The 20157-nt window shown below is 51.9% G+C and overlaps 1 protein-coding gene across 4 annotated transcripts in view; it reads left to right on the forward strand.

Moving 5' to 3' along the window:
• Positions 1-20157, forward strand: part of LOC140404658 (mucin-3A-like) — a 192943-nt gene that overhangs the window by 114450 nt on the left and 58336 nt on the right. The gene's annotated exons all lie outside the window — the stretch shown is intronic.

A 20157-nucleotide genomic window follows, 5' to 3' on the forward strand; every position in this document is an offset into this window, starting at 1 on the left:
GTGGGAGTGGAGTGCAGCGATAATACCACTATGTCACTGAGAGTGTGTGGGAGTGGAGTGCAGCGACAATACCACTATGTCACTGAGAGTGTGTGGGAGTGGAGTGCAGCGACAATACCACTATGTCACTGAGAGTGTGTGGGAGTGGAGTGCAGCGACAATACCACTATGTCACTGAGAGTGTGAGGGAGTGGAGTGCAGCGTCAATAGCACTATGTCACTGAGAGTGTGTGGGAGTGGAGTGCAGCGACAATACCACTATGCCACTGAGAGTGTGTGGGAGTGGAGTGCAGCGTCAATACCACTATGTCACTGAGAGTGTGTGGGAGTGGAGTGCAGCGACACTACCACTATGTCACTGAGAGTGTGTGGGAGTGGAGTGCAGTGACAATACCACTATGTCACTGAGAGTGTGTGGGAGTGGAGTGCAGCGATAATACCACGATGCCACTGAGAGTGTGTGGGAGTGGAGTGCAGCGACAATACCACTATGTCACTGAGAGTGTGTGGGAGTGGAGTGCAGTGACAATACCACTATGTCACTGAGAGTGTGTGGGAGTGGAGTGCAGCGACATTACCACTATGCCTCTGAGAGTGTGTGGGAGTGGAATGCAGCGACAATACCACTATGTCACTGAGAGTGTGTGGGAGTGGAGTGCAGCGACAATACCACTATGTCACTGAGAGTGTGTGGGAGTGGAATGCAGCGATAATACCACTATGTCACTGAGAGTGTGTGGGAGTGGAGTGCAGCGACAATACCACTATGTCACTGAGAGTGTGTGGGAGTGGAGTGCAGCGACAATACCACTATGTCACTGAGAGTGTGTGGGAGTGGAGTGCAGCGATAATACCACTATGTCACTGAGAGTGTGTGGGAGTGGAGTGCAGCGACAATACCACTATGTCACTGAGAGTGTGTGGGGGTGGAGTGCAGCGACAATACCACTATGCCACTGAGAGTGTGTGGGAGTGGAGTGCAGCGACAATACCACTATGCCTCTGAGAGTGTGTGGGAGTGTAGTGCAGCGATAATACCACTATGTCACTGAGAGTGTGTGGGAGTGGAGTGCAGCGATAATACCACTATGTCACTGAGAGTGTGTGGGAGTGGAGTGCAGCGACAATACCACAATGTCACTGAGAGTGTGTGGGAGTGGAATGCAGCGATAATACCACTATGTCACTGAGAGTGTGTGGGAGTGGAGTGCAGCGTCAATACCACTATGCCTCTGAGAGTGTGTGGGAGTGGAGTGCAGCGATAATACCACTATGTCACTGAGAGTGTGTGGGAGTGGAGTGCAGCGACAATACCACTATGTCACTGAGAGTGTGTGGGAGTGGAGTGCAGCGTCAATACCACTATGCCACTGAGAGTGTGTGGGAGTGGAGTGCAGCGACAATACCACTATGCCACTGAGAGTGTGTGGGAGTGGAGTGCAGCGATAATACCACTATGTCACTGAGAGTGTGTGGGAGTGGAGTGCAGCGATAATACCACTATGTCACTGAGAGTGTGTGGGAGTGGAGTGCAGCGACAATACCACTATGTCACTGAGAGTGTGTGGGAGTGGAGTGCAGCGACAATACCACTATGTCACTGAGAGTGTGTGGGAGTGGAGTGCAGCGACAATACCACTATGTCACTGAGAGTGTGAGGGAGTGGAGTGCAGCGTCAATACCACTATGTCACTGAGAGTGTGTGGGAGTGGAGTGCAGCGACAATACCACTATGCCACTGAGAGTGTGTGGGAGTGGAGTGCAGCGTCAATACCACTATGTCACTGAGAGTGTGTGGGAGTGGAGTGCAGCGACAATACCACTATGTCACTGAGAGTGTGTGGGAGTGGAGTGCAGTGACAATACCACTATGTCACTGAGAGTGTGTGGGAGTGGAGTGCAGCGATAATACCACGATGCCACTGAGAGTGTGTGGGAGTGGAGTGCAGCGACAATACCACTATGTCACTGAGAGTGTGTGGGAGTGGAGTGCAGTGACAATACCACTATGTCACTGAGAGTGTGTGGGAGTGGAGTGCAGCGACATTACCACTATGCCTCTGAGAGTGTGTGGGAGTGGAATGCAGCGACAATACCACTATGTCACTGAGAGTGTGTGGGAGTGGAGTGCAGCGACAATACCACTATGTCACTGAGAGTGTGTGGGAGTGGAATGCAGCGATAATACCACTATGTCACTGAGAGTGTGTGGGAGTGGAGTGCAGCGACAATACCACTATGTCACTGAGAGTGTGTGGGAGTGGAGTGCAGCGACAATACCACTATGTCACTGAGAGTGTGTGGGAGTGGAGTGCAGCGATAATACCACTATGTCACTGAGAGTGTGTGGGAGTGGAGTGCAGCGACAATACCACTATGTCACTGAGAGTGTGTGGGGGTGGAGTGCAGCGACAATACCACTATGCCACTGAGAGTGTGTGGGAGTGGAGTGCAGCGACAATACCACTATGCCTCTGAGAGTGTGTGGGAGTGTAGTGCAGCGATAATACCACTATGTCACTGAGAGTGTGTGGGAGTGGAGTGCAGCGATAATACCACTATGTCACTGAGAGTGTGTGGGAGTGGAGTGCAGCGACAATACCACAATGTCACTGAGAGTGTGTGGGAGTGGAATGCAGCGATAATACCACTATGTCACTGAGAGTGTGTGGGAGTGGAGTGCAGCGTCAATACCACTATGCCTCTGAGAGTGTGTGGGAGTGGAGTGCAGCGATAATACCACTATGTCACTGAGAGTGTGTGGGAGTGGAGTGCAGCGACAATACCACTATGTCACTGAGAGTGTGTGGGAGTGGAGTGCAGCGTCAATACCACTATGCCACTGAGAGTGTGTGGGAGTGGAGTGCAGCGACAATACCACTATGTCACTGAGAGTGTGTGGGAGTGGAGTGCAGCGTTAATAGCACTATGCCACTGAGAGTGTGTGGGAGTGGAGTGCAGCGACAATACCACTATGTCACTGAGAGTGTGTGGGAGTGGAGTGCAGCGATAACACCACTATGTCACTGAGAGTGTGTGGGAGTGGAGTGCAGCGTCAATACCACTATGTCACTGAGAGTGTGTGGGAGTGGAGTGCAGCGACAATGCCACTATGCCACTGAGAGTGTGTGGGAGTGGAGTGCAGCGACAATACCACTATGTCTCTGAAAGTGTGTGGGAGTGGAGTGCAGCGACAATACCACTATGCCACTGAGCGTGTGTGGGAGTGGAGTGCAGCGACAATACCACTATGTCACTCAGAGTGTGTGGGAGTGGAGTGCAGCGACAATACCACTATGTCACTGAGAGTGTGTGGGAGTGGAGTGCAGCGACAATACCACTATGCCTCTGAGAGTGTGTGGGAGTGGAGTGCAGCGACAATACCACTATGTCACTGAGAGTGTGTGGGAGTGAAATGCAGCGACAATACCACTATGTCACTGAGAGTGTGTGGGAGTGGAGTGCAGCGATAATACCACTATGCCACTGAGAGTGTGTGGGAGTGAAATGCAGCGACAATAACACTATGTCACTGAGAGTGTGTGGGAGTGGAGTGCAGCGACAATACCACTATGCCTCTGAGAGTGTGTGGGAGTGGAATGCAGCGACAATACCACTATGTCACTGAGAGTGTGTGGGAGTGGAGTGCAGCGATAATACCACTATGTCACTGAGAGTGTGTGGGAGTGGAATGCAGCGATAATACCACTATGTCACTGAGAGTGTGTGGGAGTGGAGTGCAGCGACAATACCACTATGCCTCTGAGAGTGTGTGGGAGTGGAATGCAGCGACAATACCACTATGCCACTGAGAGTGTGTGGGAGTGGAGTGCAGCGACAATACCACTATGCCTCTGAGAGTGTGTGGGAGTGGAATGCAGCGACAATACCACTATGTCACTGAGAGTGTGTGGGAGTGGAATGCAGCGACAATACCACTATGTCACTGAGAGTGTGTGGGAGTGGAATGCAGCGATAATACCACTATGTCACTGAGAGTGTGTGCGAGTGGAGTGCAGCGACAATACCACTATGTCACTGAGAGTGTGTGGGAGTGGAATGCAGCGACAATACCACTATGCCACTGAGAGTGTGTGGGAGTGGAGTGCAGCGACAATACCACTATGTCACTGAGAGTGTGTGGGAGTGGAATGCAGCGACAATACCACTGTGTCACTGAGAGTGTGTGGGAGTGGAATGCAGCGACAATACCACTGTGTGACTGAGAGTGTGTGGGAGTGGAGTGCAGCGTCAATACCACTATGTCACTGAGAGTGTGTGGGAGTGGAGTGCAGCGACAATACCACTATGTCACTGAGAGTGTGAGGGAGTGGAGTGCAGCGATAATACCACTATGTCACTGAGAGTGTGTGGGAGTGGAGTGCAGCGATAATACCACTATGTCACTGAGAGTGTGTGGGAGTGGAGTGCAGCGACAATACCACTATGTCACTGAGAGTGTGAGGGAGTGGAGTGCAGCGACAATACCACTATGTCACTGAGAGTGTGTGGGAGTGGAGTGCAGCGACAATACCACTATGTCGCCGAGAGTGTGTGGGAGTGGAGTGCAGCGATAATACCACTATGTCACTGAGAGTGTGTGGGAGTGGAGTGCAGCGACAATACCACTGTGTCACTGAGAGTGTGTGGGAGTGGAGTGCAGCGACAATACCACTATGCCACTGAGAGTGTGTGGGAGTGGAGTGCAGCGACAATACCACTATGCCACTGAGAGTGTGTGGGAGTGGAGTGCAGCGATAATACCACTATGTCACTGAGAGTGTGTGGGAGTGGAGTGCAGCGATAATACCACTATGTCACTGAGAGTGTGTGGGAGTGGAGTGCAGCGATAATACCACTATGTCACTGAGAGTGTGTGGGAGTGGAATGCAGCGACAATACCACTGTGTCACTGAGAGTGTGTGGGAGTGGAATGCAGCGACAATACCACTATGTCACTGAGAGTGTGTGGGAGTGGAGTGCAGCGACAATACCACTATGTCACTGAGAGTGTGAGGGAGTGGAGTGCAGCGATAATACCACTATGTCACTGAGAGTGTGTGGGAGTGGAGTGCAGCGATAATACCACTATGTCACTGAGAGTGTGTGGGAGTGGATTGCAGCGACAATACCATTATGTCACTGAGAGTGTGAGGGAGTGGAGTGCAGCGATAATACCACCATGTCACTGAGAGTGTGTGGGAGTGGAGTGCAGCGATAATACCACTATGTCACTGAGAGTGTGTGGGAGTGGAGTGCAGCGATAATACCACTATGCCACTGAGAGTGTGTGGGAGTGGAGTGCAGCGATAATACCACTATGTCACTGAGAGTGTGTGGGAGTGGAGTGCAGCGACAATACCACTATGCCACTGAGAGTGTGTGGGAATGGAGTGCAGCGATAATACCACTATGTCACTGAGAGTGTGTGGGAGTGGAATGCAGCGACAATACCACTATGTCACTGAGAGTGTGTGGGAGTGGAGTGCAGCGATAATACCACTATGCCACTGAGAGTGTGTGGGAGTGGAGTGCAGCGATAATACCACTATGTCACTGAGAGTGTGTGGGAGTGGAATGCAGCGACAATACCACTATGTCACTGAGAGTGTGTGGGAGTGGAGTGCAGCGACAATGCCACTATGCCACTGAGAGTGTGTGGGAGTGGAGTGCAGCGACAATACCACTATGTCTCTGAAAGTGTGTGGGAGTGGAGTGCAGCGACAATACCACTATGCCACTGAGCGTGTGTGGGAGTGGAGTGCAGCGACAATACCACTATGTCACTCAGAGTGTGTGGGAGTGGAGTGCAGCGACAATACCACTATGTCACTGAGAGTGTGTGGGAGTGGAGTGCAGCGACAATACCACTATGCCTCTGAGAGTGTGTGGGAGTGGAGTGCAGCGACAATACCACTATGTCACTGAGAGTGTGTGGGAGTGAAATGCAGCGACAATACCACTATGTCACTGAGAGTGTGTGGGAGTGGAGTGCAGCGATAATACCACTATGCCACTGAGAGTGTGTGGGAGTGAAATGCAGCGACAATAACACTATGTCACTGAGAGTGTGTGGGAGTGGAGTGCAGCGACAATACCACTATGCCTCTGAGAGTGTGTGGGAGTGGAATGCAGCGACAATACCACTATGTCACTGAGAGTGTGTGGGAGTGGAGTGCAGCGATAATACCACTATGTCACTGAGAGTGTGTGGGAGTGGAATGCAGCGATAATACCACTATGTCACTGAGAGTGTGTGGGAGTGGAGTGCAGCGACAATACCACTATGCCTCTGAGAGTGTGTGGGAGTGGAATGCAGCGACAATACCACTATGCCACTGAGAGTGTGTGGGAGTGGAGTGCAGCGACAATACCACTATGCCTCTGAGAGTGTGTGGGAGTGGAATGCAGCGACAATACCACTATGTCACTGAGAGTGTGTGGGAGTGGAATGCAGCGACAATACCACTATGTCACTGAGAGTGTGTGGGAGTGGAATGCAGCGATAATACCACTATGTCACTGAGAGTGTGTGCGAGTGGAGTGCAGCGACAATACCACTATGTCACTGAGAGTGTGTGGGAGTGGAATGCAGCGACAATACCACTATGCCACTGAGAGTGTGTGGGAGTGGAGTGCAGCGACAATACCACTATGTCACTGAGAGTGTGTGGGAGTGGAATGCAGCGACAATACCACTGTGTCACTGAGAGTGTGTGGGAGTGGAATGCAGCGACAATACCACTGTGTGACTGAGAGTGTGTGGGAGTGGAGTGCAGCGTCAATACCACTATGTCACTGAGAGTGTGTGGGAGTGGAGTGCAGCGACAATACCACTATGTCACTGAGAGTGTGAGGGAGTGGAGTGCAGCGATAATACCACTATGTCACTGAGAGTGTGTGGGAGTGGAGTGCAGCGATAATACCACTATGTCACTGAGAGTGTGTGGGAGTGGAGTGCAGCGACAATACCACTATGTCACTGAGAGTGTGAGGGAGTGGAGTGCAGCGACAATACCACTATGTCACTGAGAGTGTGTGGGAGTGGAGTGCAGCGACAATACCACTATGTCGCCGAGAGTGTGTGGGAGTGGAGTGCAGCGATAATACCACTATGTCACTGAGAGTGTGTGGGAGTGGAGTGCAGCGACAATACCACTGTGTCACTGAGAGTGTGTGGGAGTGGAGTGCAGCGACAATACCACTATGCCACTGAGAGTGTGTGGGAGTGGAGTGCAGCGACAATACCACTATGCCACTGAGAGTGTGTGGGAGTGGAGTGCAGCGATAATACCACTATGTCACTGAGAGTGTGTGGGAGTGGAGTGCAGCGATAATACCACTATGTCACTGAGAGTGTGTGGGAGTGGAGTGCAGCGATAATACCACTATGTCACTGAGAGTGTGTGGGAGTGGAATGCAGCGACAATACCACTGTGTCACTGAGAGTGTGTGGGAGTGGAATGCAGCGACAATACCACTATGTCACTGAGAGTGTGTGGGAGTGGAGTGCAGCGACAATACCACTATGTCACTGAGAGTGTGAGGGAGTGGAGTGCAGCGATAATACCACTATGTCACTGAGAGTGTGTGGGAGTGGAGTGCAGCGATAATACCACTATGTCACTGAGAGTGTGTGGGAGTGGATTGCAGCGACAATACCATTATGTCACTGAGAGTGTGAGGGAGTGGAGTGCAGCGATAATACCACCATGTCACTGAGAGTGTGTGGGAGTGGAGTGCAGCGATAATACCACTATGTCACTGAGAGTGTGTGGGAGTGGAGTGCAGCGATAATACCACTATGCCACTGAGAGTGTGTGGGAGTGGAGTGCAGCGATAATACCACTATGTCACTGAGAGTGTGTGGGAGTGGAGTGCAGCGACAATACCACTATGCCACTGAGAGTGTGTGGGAATGGAGTGCAGCGATAATACCACTATGTCACTGAGAGTGTGTGGGAGTGGAATGCAGCGACAATACCACTATGTCACTGAGAGTGTGTGGGAGTGGAGTGCAGCGATAATACCACTATGCCACTGAGAGTGTGTGGGAGTGGAGTGCAGCGATAATACCACTATGTCACTGAGAGTGTGTGGGAGTGGAATGCAGCGACAATACCACTATGTCACTGAGAGTGTGTGGGAGTGGAATGCAGCGACAATACCACTATGTCACTGAGAGTGTGTGGGAGTGGAGTGCAGCGATAATACCACTATGCCTCTGAGAGTGTGTGGGAGTGGAATGCAGCGATAATACCACTATGTCACTGAGAGTGTGTGGGAGTGGAATGCAGTGACAATACCACTATGTCACTGAGAGTGTGTGGGAGTGGAGTGCAGCGACAATACCACTGTGTCACTGAGAGTGTGTGGGAGTGGAATGCAGCGACAATACCACTGTGTCACTGAGAGTGTGTGGGAGTGGAATGCAGCGACAATACCACTATGTCACTGAGAGTGTGTGGGAGTGGAATGCAGCGACAATACCACTACGTCACTGAGAGTGTGTGGGAGTGGAGTGCAGCGACAATACCACTGTGTCACTGAGAGTGTGTGGGAGTGGAGTGCAGCGACAATACCACTGTGTCACTGAGAGTGTGTGGGAGTGGAGTGCAGCGACAATACCACTATGTCACTGAGAGTGTGTGGGAGTGGAGTGCAGCGATAATACCACTATGCCACTGAGTGTGTGGGAGTGGAGTGCAGCGACAATACCACTATGTCACTGAAAGTGTGTGGGAGTGGAGTGCAGCGACAATACCACTATGCCTCTGAGAGTGTGTGGGAGTGGAGTGCAGCAACAATACCACTGTGTCACTGAGAGTGTGTGGGAGTGGAGTGCAGCGACAATACCACTATGTCACTGAGAGTGTGTGGGAGTGGCGTGCAGCGATAATACCACTATGTCACTGAGAGTGTGTGGGAGTGGAGTGCAGCGACAATACCACTATGTCACTGAGAGTGTGTGGGAGTGGAGTGCAGCGATAATACCACTATGCCTCTGAGAGTGTGTGGGTGTGGAGTGCAGCGACAATACCACTGTGTCACTGAGAGTGTGAGGGAGTGGAGTGCAGCGATAATACCACTATGTCACTGAGAGTGTGTGGGAGTGGAGTGCAGCGACAATACCACTATGCCACTGAGCGTGTGTGGGAGTGGAGTGCAGCGATAATACCACTATGTCACTGAGAGTGTGTGGGAGTGGAGTGCAGCGATAATACCACTATGCCTCTGAGAGTGTGTGGGAGTGGAATGCAGCGACAATACCACTATGTCACTGAGAGTGTGTGGGAGTGGAATGCAGCGACAATACCACTATGTCACTGAGAGTGTGTGGGAGTGGAGTGCAGCGACAATACCACTATGCCTCTGAGAGTGTGTGGGAGTGGAGTGCAGCGACAATACCACTATGTCACTGAGACTGTGTGGGAGTGGAGTGCAGCGATAATACCACTATGTCACTGAGAGTGTGTGGGAGTGGAGTGCAGCGATAATACCACTATGTCACTGAGAGTGTGTGGGAATGGAGTGCAGCGATAATACCACTATGTCACTGAGAGTGTGTGGGAGTGGAGTGCAGCGAACAATACCACTATGTCACTGAGAGTGTGTGGGAGTGGAGTGCAGCGACAATACCACTATGTCACTGAGAGTGTGTGGTTGTGGAGTGCAGCGATAATACTACTATGTCACTGAGAGTGTGTGGGAGTGGAGTGCAGCGACAATACCACTATGTCACTGAAAGTGTGTGGGAGTGGAGTGCAGCGACAATACCACTATGCCACTGAGAGTGTGTGGGAGTGGAGTGCAGCGACAATACCACTATGCCTCTGAGAGTGTGTGGGAGTGGAGTGCAGCGATAATACCACTATGTCACTGAGAGTGTGTGGGAGTGGAGTGCAGCGATAATACCACTATGTCACTGAGAGTGTGTGGGAGTGGAGTGCAGCGACAATACCACTATGTCACTGAGAGTGAGTGGGAGTGGAATGCAGCGATAATACCACTATGTCACTGAGAGTGTGTGGGAGTGGAGTGCAGCGTCAATACCACTATGCCTCTGAGAGTGTGTGGGAGTGGAGTGCAGCGATAATACCACTATGTCACTGAGAGTGTGTGGGAGTGGAGTGCAGCGACAATACCACTATGTCACTCAGAGTGTGTGGGAGTGGAGTGCAGCGTCAATACCACTATGCCACTGAGAGTGTGTGGGAGTGGAGTGCAGCGACAATACCACTATGTCACTGAGAGTGTGTGGGAGTGGAGTGCAGCGTCAATAACACTATGCCACTGAGAGTGTGTGGGAGTGGAGTGCAGCGACAATACCACTATGTCACTGAGAGTGTGTGGGAGTGGAGTGCTGCGATAATACCACTATGTCACTGGGAGTGTGTGGGAGTGGAGTGCAGCGTCAATACCACTATGCCACTGAGAGTGTGTGGGAGTGGAGTGCAGCGATAATACCACTATGTCACTGAGAGTGTGTGGGAGTGGAGTGCAGCGACAATACCACTATGTCTCTGAAAGTGTGTGGGAGTGGAGTGCAGCGACAATACCACTGTGTCACTGAGAGTGTGTGGGAGCGGAGTGCAGCGACAATACCACTATGCCACTGAGCGTGTGTGGGAGTGGAGTGCAGCGACAATACCACTATGCCTCTGAGAGTGTGTCGGAGTGGAGTGCAGCGCCAATACCACTGTGTCACTGAGAGTGTGTCGGAGTGGAGTGCAGCGACAATACCACTATGTCACTGAGAGTGTGTGGGAGTGGAGTGCAGCGACAATACCACTATGCCTCTGAGAGTGTGTGGGACTGGAGTGCAGTGACAATACCACTATGTCACTGAGAGTGTGTGGGAGTGGAGTGCAGCGACAATACCACTATGCCTCTGAGAGTGTGTGGGAGTGGAGTGCAGCGACAATACCACTGTGTCACTGAGAGTGTGTGGGAGTGGAGTGCAGCGACAATACCACTATGTCACTGAGAGTGTGTGGGAGTGGTGTGCAGCGACAATACCACTATGCCTCTGAGAGTGTGTGGGAGTGGAGTGCAGCGACAATACCACTATGTCACTGAGAGTGTGTGGGAGTGGAGTGCAGCGTCAATACCACTATGCCACTGAGAGTGTGTGGGAGTGGAGTGCAGCGACAATACCACTATGTCACTGAGAGTGTGTGGGAGTGGAGTGCAGCGTCAATACCACTATGCCACTGAGAGTGTGTGGGAGTGGAGTGCAGCGACAATACCACTATGTCACTGAGAGTGTGTGGGAGTGGAGTGCAGCGTCAATAGCACTATGCCACTGAGAGTGTGTGGGAGTGGAGTGCAGCGACAATACCACTATGTCACTGAGAGTGTGTGGGAGTGGAGTGCAGCGATAATACCACTATGTCACTGAGAGTGTGTGGGAGTGGAGTGCAGTGACAATACCACTATGTCACTGAGAGTGTGTGGGAGTGGAGTGCAGCGACAATACCACTATGCCTCTGAGAGTGTGTGGGAGTGGAGTGCAGCGACAATACCACTATGTCACTGAGAGTGTGTGGGAGTGGAGTGCAGCGACAATACCACTATGCCACTGAGAGTGTGTGGGAGTGGAGTGCAGCGACAATACCACTATGCCTCTGAGAGTGTGTGGGAGTGGAGTGCAGCGATAATACCACTATGTCACTGAGAGTGTGTGGGAGTGGAGTGCAGCGATAATACCACTATGTCACTGAGAGTGTGTGGGAGTGGAGTGCAGCGACAATACCACTATGTCACTGAGAGTGTGTGGGAGTGGAATGCAGCGATAATACCACTATGCCTCTGAGAGTGTGTGGGAGTGGAGTGCAGCGATAATACCACTATGTCACTGAGAGTTTGTGGGAGTGGAGTGCAGCGACAATACCACTATGTCAGTGAGAGTGTGTGGGAGTGGAGTGCAGCGATAATACCACTATGTCACCGAGAGTGTGTGGGAGTGGAGTGCAGCGTCAATACCACTATGCCACTGAGAGTGTGTGGGAGTGGAGTGCAGCGACAATACCACTATGTCACTGAGAGTGTGTGGGAGTGGAGTGCAGCGTCAATAGCACTATGCCACTGAGAGTGTGTGGGAGTGGAGTGCAGCGACAATACCACTATGTCACTGAGAGTGTGTGGGAGTGGAGTGCAGCGATAATACCACTATGTCACTGAGAGTGTGTGGGAGTGGAGTGCAGCGTCAATACCACTATGCCACTGAGAGTGTGTGGGAGTGGAGTGCAGCGATAATACCACTATGTCACTGAGAGTGTGTGGGAGTGGAGTGCAGCGACAATACCACTATGTCTCTGAAAGTGTGTGGGAGTGGAGTGCAGCGACAATACCACTATGTCACTGAGAGTGTGTGGGAGTGGAGTGCAGCGACAATACCACTATGCCACTGAGAGTGTGTGGGAGTGGAGTGCAGCGACAATACCACTATGCCACTGAGAGTGTGTGGGAGTGGAGTGCAGCGACAATACCACTATGCCACTGAGCGTGTGTGGGAGTGGAGTGCAGCGACAATACCACTATGTCACTGAGAGCGTGTGGGAGTGGAGTGCAGCGACAATACCACTGTGTCACTGAGAGTGTGTGGGAGTGGAGTGCAGCGACAATACCACTGTGTCACTGAGAGTGTGTGGGAGTGGAGTGCAGCGATAATACCACTATGTCACTGAGAGTGTGTGGGAGTGGAGTGCAGCGACAATACCACTATGTCACTGAGAGTGTGTGGGAGTGGAGTGCAGCGACAATACCACTGTGTCACTGAGAGTGTGTGGGAGTGGAGTGCAGCGATAATACCACTATGTCACTGAGAGTGTGTGGGAGTGGAGTGCAGCGACAATACCACTATGTCACTGAGAGTGTGTGGGAGTGGAGTGCAGCGACAATACCACTGTGTCACTGAGAGTGTGTGGGAGTGGAGTGCAGCGACAATACCACTATGCCTCTGAGAGTGTGTGGGAGTGGAGTGCAGCGATAATACCACTATGTCACTGAGAGTGTGTGGGAGTGGAGTGCAGCGACAATACCACTATGCCATCGAGAGTGTGTGGGAGTGGAGTGCAGCGACAATACCACTATGCCTCTGAGAGTGTGTGGGAGTGGAATGCAGCGACAATACCACTATGCCTCTGAGAGTGTGTGGGAGTGGAGTGCAGCGATAATACCACTATGTCACTGAGAGTGTGTGCGAGTGGAGTGCAGCGACAATACCACTATGTCACTGAGGGTGTGTGGGAGTGGAGTGCAGCGACAATATCACTATGTCACTGAGGGTGTGTGGGATTGGAGTGCAGCGACAATACCACTATGTCACTGAGAGTGTGTGGGAGTGGAGTGCAGCGACAATACCACTATGTCACTGAGGGTGTGTGGGATTGGAGTGCAGCGACAATACCACTATGTCACTGAGAGTGTGTGGGAGTGGAGTGCAGCGACAATACCACTATGTCACTGAGGGTGTGTGGGAGTGGAGTGCAGCGACAATACCACTGTGTCACTGAGAGTGTGTGGGAGTGGAATACAGCGACAATACCACTATGCCTCTGAGAGTGTGTGGGAGTGGAATGAAGCGATAATACCACGATGTCACTGAGAGTGTGTGGGAGTGGAATGCATCGATAATACCATTATGTCACTGAGAGTGTGTGGGAGTGGAGTGCAGCGATAATACCACTATGTCACTGAGGGTGTGTGGGAGTGGAGTGCAGCGATCATACCATTATGTCACTGAGAGTGTGTGGGAGTGGAGTGCAGCGACAATACCACTATGTCACTGAGAGTGTGTAGGAGTGGAGTACAGCGACAATACCACTATGCCTCTGAGAGTGTGTGGGAGTGGAATGCAGCGATAATACCACGATGTCACTGAGAGTGTGTGGGAGTGGAATGCATCGATAATACCATTATGTCACTGAGAGTGTGTGGGAGTGGAGTGCAGCGACAATACCACTATGTCACTGAGAGTGTGTGGGAGTGGAGTGCAGCGACAATACCACTATGTCACTGAGAGTGTGTGGGAGTGGAGTGCAGCGACAATACCACTATGTCACTGAGAGTGTGTGGGAGTGGAGTGCAGCGATAATACCACTATGTCACTGAGAGTGTGTGGGAGTGGAGTGCAGCGACAATACCACTATGCCACTGAGAGTGTGTGGGAGTGCAATGCAGCGACAATACCACTATGTCACTGAGAGTGTGTGGGAGTGGAGTGCAGCGACAATACCACTATGTCACTGAGAGTGTGTGGGAGTGGATTGCAGCGATAATACCACTATGTCACTGAGAGTGTGTGGGAGTGGAGTGCAGCGACAATATCTCTGTGTCACTGAGAGTGTGTGGGAGTGGAGTGCAGCGATAATACCACTATGTCACTGAGAGTGTGTGGGAGTGGAGTGCAGCGACAATACCACTGTGTCTCTGAGAGTGTGTGGGAGTGGAGTGCAGCGATAATACCACTATGTCACTGAGAGTGTGTGGGAGTGGAGTGCAGCGACAATACCACTATGTCACTGAGAGTGTGTGGGAGTGGAGTGCAGCGATAATACCACTATGTCACTCAGAGTGTGTGGGAGTGGAGTGCAGCGACAATACCACTGTGTCTCTGAGAGTGTGTGGGAGTGGAGTGCAGCGATAATACCACTATGTCACTGAGAGTGTGTGGGAGTGGAGTGCAGCGACAATACCACTATGTCACTGAGAGTGTGTGGGAGTGGAGTGCAGCGACAATACCACTGTGTCACTGACAGTTTGTGGGAGTGGAGTGCAGCGACAATACCACTATGTCACTGAGAGTGTGTGGGAGTGGAGTGCAGCGACAATACCACTATGCCTCTGAGAGTGTGTGGGAGTGGAGTGCAGCGACAATACCACTATGCCATTGAGAGTGTGTGGGAGTGGAGTGCAGCGATAATACCACTATGTCACTGAGAGTGTGTGGGAGTGGAGTGCAGCGACAATACGACAATGCCACTGAGAGTGTGTGGGGGTGGAGTGCAGCGATAATACCACTATGCCTCTGAGAGTGTGTGGGGGTGGAGTGCAGCGACAATACCACTATGTCACTGAGAGTGTGTGGGAGTGGAGTGCAGCGACAATACCACTATGCCACTGAGAGTGTGTGGGGGTGGAGTGCAGCGACAATACCACTATGCCTCTGAGACTGTGTGGGAGTGGAGTGCAGCGACAATACCACTATGCCTCTGAGAGTGTGTGGGAGTGGAGTGCAGCGACAATACCACTGTGTCACTGAGAGTGTGTGGGAGTGGAGTGCAGCGATAATACCACTTTGTCACTGAGAGTGTGTGGGAGTGGAGTGCAGCGACAATACCACTATGTCACTGAGAGTGTGTGGGAGTGGAGTGCAGCGACAATACCACTGTGTCACTGAGAGTGTGTGGGAGCGGAGTGCAGCGACAATACCACTATGTCACTGAGAGTGTGCGGGAGTGGAGAGCAGCGACAATACCACTATTTCACTCAGAGTGTGTGGGAGTGGAGTGCAGCGACAATACCACTGTGTCACTGAGAGTGTGTGGGAGTGGAGTGCAGCGATAATACCACTATGTCACTGAGAGTGTGTGGGAGTGGAGTGCAGCGACAATACCACTATGTCACTGAGAGTGTGTGGGAGTGGAGTGCAGCGACAATACCACTGTGTCACTGAGAGTGTGTGGGAGTGGAGTGCAGCGATAATACCACTATGCCACTGAGAGTGTGTGGGAGTGGAGTGCAGCGACAATACCACTATGTCACTGAGAGTGTGTGGGAGTGGAGAGCAGCGACAATACCACTATGTCACTGAGAGTGTGTGGGAGTGGAGAGCAGCGACAATACCACTATGTCACTCAGAGTGTGTGGGAGTGGAGTGCAGCGACAATACCACTGTGTCACTGAGAGTGTGTGGGAGTGGAGTGCAGCGATAATACCACTATGTCACTGAGAGTGTGTGGGAGTGGAGTGCAGCGACAATACCACTATGTCACTGAGAGTGTGTGGGAGTGGAGTGCAGCGACAATACCACTATGTCACTGAGAGTGTGTGGGAGTGGAGTGCAGCGATAATACCACTATGTCACTGAGAGTGTGTGGGAGTGGAGTGCAGCGACAATACGACAATGCCACTGAGAGTGTGTGGGGGTGGAGTGCAGCGATAATACCACTATGCCTCTGATAGTGTGTGGGGGTGGAGTGCAGCGACAATACCACTATGTCACTGAGAGTGTGTGGGAGTGGAGTGCAGCGACAATACCACTATGCCACTGAGAGTGTGTGGGGGTGGAGTGCAGCGACAATACCACTATGCCTCTGAGACTGTGGGAGTGGAGTGCAGCGACAATACCACTATGCCTCTGAGAGTGTGTGGGAGTGGAGTGCAGCGACAATACCACTATGTCACTGAGAGTGTGTGGGAGTGGAGTGCAGCGACAATACCACTGTGTCACTGAGAGTGTGTGGGAGCGGAGTGCAGCGACAATACCACTATGTCACTGAGAGTGTGTGGGAGTGGAGAGCAGCGACAATACCACTATGTCACTCAGAGTGTGTGGGAGTGGAGTGCAGCGACAATACCACTATGTCACTGAAATTGTGTGGGAGTGGAGTGCAGCGACAATACCACTATGCCACTGAGAGTGTGTGGGAGTGGAGTGCAGCGACAATACCACTATGTCACTGAGAGTGTGTGGGAGTGGAGTGCAGCGACAATACCACTATGCCACTGAGAGTGTGTGGGAGTGGAGTGCAGCGATAATACCACTATGTCACTGAGAGTGTGTGGGAGTGGAGTGCAGCGACAATACCACTATGTCACTGAGAGTGTGTGGGAGTGGAATGCAGCGATAATACCACTATGTCACTGAGAGTGTGTGGGAGTGAAGTGCAGCGTCAATACCACTATGCCTCTGAGAGTGTGTCGGAGTGGAGTGCAGCGACAATACCACTATGTCACTGAGAGTGTGTGGGAGTGGAATGCAGCGATAATACCACTATGTCACTGAGAGTGTGTGGGAGTGGAGTGCAGCGATAATACCACTATGTCACTGAGAGTGTGTGGGAGTGGAGTGCAGCGACAATACCACTATGTCACTGAGAGTGTGTGGGAGTGGAGTGCAGCGTCAATACCACTATGTCACTGAGAGTGTGTGGGAGTGGAGTGCAGCGTCAATACCACTATGTCACTGAGAGTGTGTGGGAGTGGAGTGCAGCGATAATACCACTATGCCACTGAGAGTGTGTGGGAGTGGAGTGCAGCGACAATACCACTATGTCACTGAGAGTGTGTGGGAGTGGAATGCAAGCGACAATACCACTGTGTCACTGAGAGTGTGTGGGAGTGGAGTGCAGCGATAATACCACTATGTCACTGAGAGTGTGTGGGAGTGGAGTGCAGCGACAATACCACTGTGTCACTGAGAGTGTGAGGGAGTGGAGTGCAGCGATAATACCACTATGTCACTGAGAGTGTGTGGGAGTGGAGTGCAGCGACAATACCACTGTGTCACTGAGAGTGTGAGGGAGTGGAGTGCAGCGATAATACCACTATGCCTCTGAGAGTGTGTGGGAGTGGAATGCAGCGACAATACCACTATGTCACTGAGAGTGTGAGGGAGTGGAATGCAGCGATAATACCACTATGTCACCGAGAGTGTGTGGGAGTGGAATGCAGCGACAATACCACTATGTCACTGAGAGTGTGTGGGAGTGGAGTGCAGCGACAATACCACTATGTCACTGAGAGTGTGTGGGAGTGGAGTGCAGCGACAATACCACTGTGTCACTGAGAGTGTGTGGGAGTGGAGTGCAGCGACAATACCACAGTGTCACTGAGAGTGTGTGGGAGTGGAGTGCAGCGACAATACCACTATGTCACTGAGAGTGTGTGGGAGTGGAGTGCAGCGATAATACCACTATGCCACTGAGAGTGTGTGGGAGTGGAGTGCAGCGACAATACCACTATGTCACTGAAAGTGTGTGGGAGTGGAGTGCAGCGACAATACCACTATGCCTCTGAGAGTGTGTGGGAGTGGAGTGCAGCGACAATACCACTGTGTCACTGAGAGTGTGTGGGAGTGGAGTGCAGCGACAATACCACTATGTCACTGAGAGTGTGTGGGAGTGGAATGCAGCGACAATACCACTATGTCACTGAGAGTGTGTGGGAGTGGAGTGCAGCGACAATACCACTATGCCTCTGAGAGTGTGTGGGAGTGGCGTGCAGCGATAATACCACTATGTCACTGAGAGTGTGTGGGAGTGGAGTGCAGCGACAATACGACTGTGTCACTGAGAGTGTGAGGGAGTGGAGTGCAGCGATAATATCACTATGTCACTGAGAGTGTGTGGGAGTGGAGTGCAGCGACAATACCACTATGCCACTGAGAGTGTGTGGGGGTGGAATGCAGCGACAATACCACTATGTCACTGAGAGTGTGTGGGAGTGGAGTGCAGTGACAATACCACTATGTCACTGAGAGTGTGTGGGAGTGGAGTGCAGCGATAATACCACGATGCCACTGAGAGTGTGTGGGAGTGGAGTGCAGCGACAATACCACTATGTCACTGAGAGTGTGTGGGAGTGGAGTGCAGCGACAATACCACTATGCCTCTGAGAGTGTGTGGGAGTGGAGTGCAGCGACAATACCACTGTGTCACTGAGAGTGTGTGGGAGTGGAGTGCAGCGACAATACCACTATGCCTCTGAGAGTGTGTGGGAGTGGAGTGCAGCGAAAATACCACTATGTCACTGAGAGTGTGTGGGAGTGGAGTGCAGCGATAATACCACTATGTCACTGAGAGTGTGTGGGAGTGGAATGCAGCGACAAAACCACTATGCCACTGAGAGTGTGTGGGAGTGCAATGCAGCGACAATACCACTATGTCACTGAGAGTGTGTGGGAGTGGAGTGCAGCGATAATACCACTATGTCACTGAGAGTGTGTGGGAGTGGAGTGCAGCGACAATACCACTATGTCACTGAGAGTGTGTGGCAGTGGAGTGCAGCGACAATACCACTATGCCACTGAGAGTGTGTGGGAGTGGAGTGCAGCGACAATACCACTATGCCTCTGAGAGTGTGTGGGAGTGGAGTGCAGCGATAATACCACTATGTCACTGAGAGTGTGTGGGAGTGGAGTGCAGCGATAATACCACTATGTCACTGAGAGTGTGTGGGAGTGGAGTGCAGCGACAATACCACTATGTCACTGAGAGTGTGTGGGAGTGGAGTGCAGCGATAATACCACTATGTCACTGAGAGTGTGTGGGAGTGGAGTGCAGCGACAATACCAGTATGTCACTGAGAGTGTGTGGCAGTGGAGTGCAGCGACAATACCACTATGCCACTGAGAGTGTGTGGGAGTGGAGTGCAGCGATAATACCACTATGTCACTGAGAGTGTGTGGGAGTGGAGTGCAGCGACAATACCACTATGTCACTGAGAGTGTGTGGCAGTGGAGTACAGCGACAATACCACTATGCCACTGAGAGTGTGTGGGAGTGGAGTGCAGCGACAATACCACTATGCCTCTAAGAGTGTGTGGGAGTGGAGTGCAGCGATAATACCACTATGTCACTGAGAGTGTGTGGGAGTGGAGTGCAGCGATAATACCACTATGTCACTGAGAGTGTGTGGGAGTGGAGTGCAGCGATAATACCACTATGTCACTGAGAGTGTGTGGGAGTGGAGTGCAGCGTCAATAGCACTATGCCACTGAGAGTGTGTGGGAGTGGAGTGCAGCGATAATACCACTATGTCACCGAGAGTGTGTGGGAGTGGAGGGCAGCGACTATACCACTATGTCACTGAGAGTGTGTGGGAGTGGAGTGCAGCGACAATACCACTATGCCTCTGAGAGTGTGTGGGAGTGGAATGCAGCGACAATACCACTATGCCACTGAGAGTGTGTGGGAGTGGAGTGCAGCGTCAATACCACTATGCCACTGAGAGTGTGTGGGAGTGGAATGCAGCGACAATACCACTATGTCACTGAGAGTGTGTGGGAGTGCAATGCAGCGACAATACCACTATGTCACTGAGAGTGTGTGGGAGTGGAGTGCAGCGATAATACCACTGTGTCACTGAGAGTGTGAGGGAGTGGAGTGCAGCGACAATACCACTATGCCTCTGAGAGTGTGTGGGAGTGGA

This window comes from Scyliorhinus torazame, chromosome 31, assembly GCF_047496885.1.
Source record: "Scyliorhinus torazame isolate Kashiwa2021f chromosome 31, sScyTor2.1, whole genome shotgun sequence".
Classification (NCBI taxonomy): Eukaryota; Metazoa; Chordata; class Chondrichthyes; order Carcharhiniformes; family Scyliorhinidae; genus Scyliorhinus; species Scyliorhinus torazame.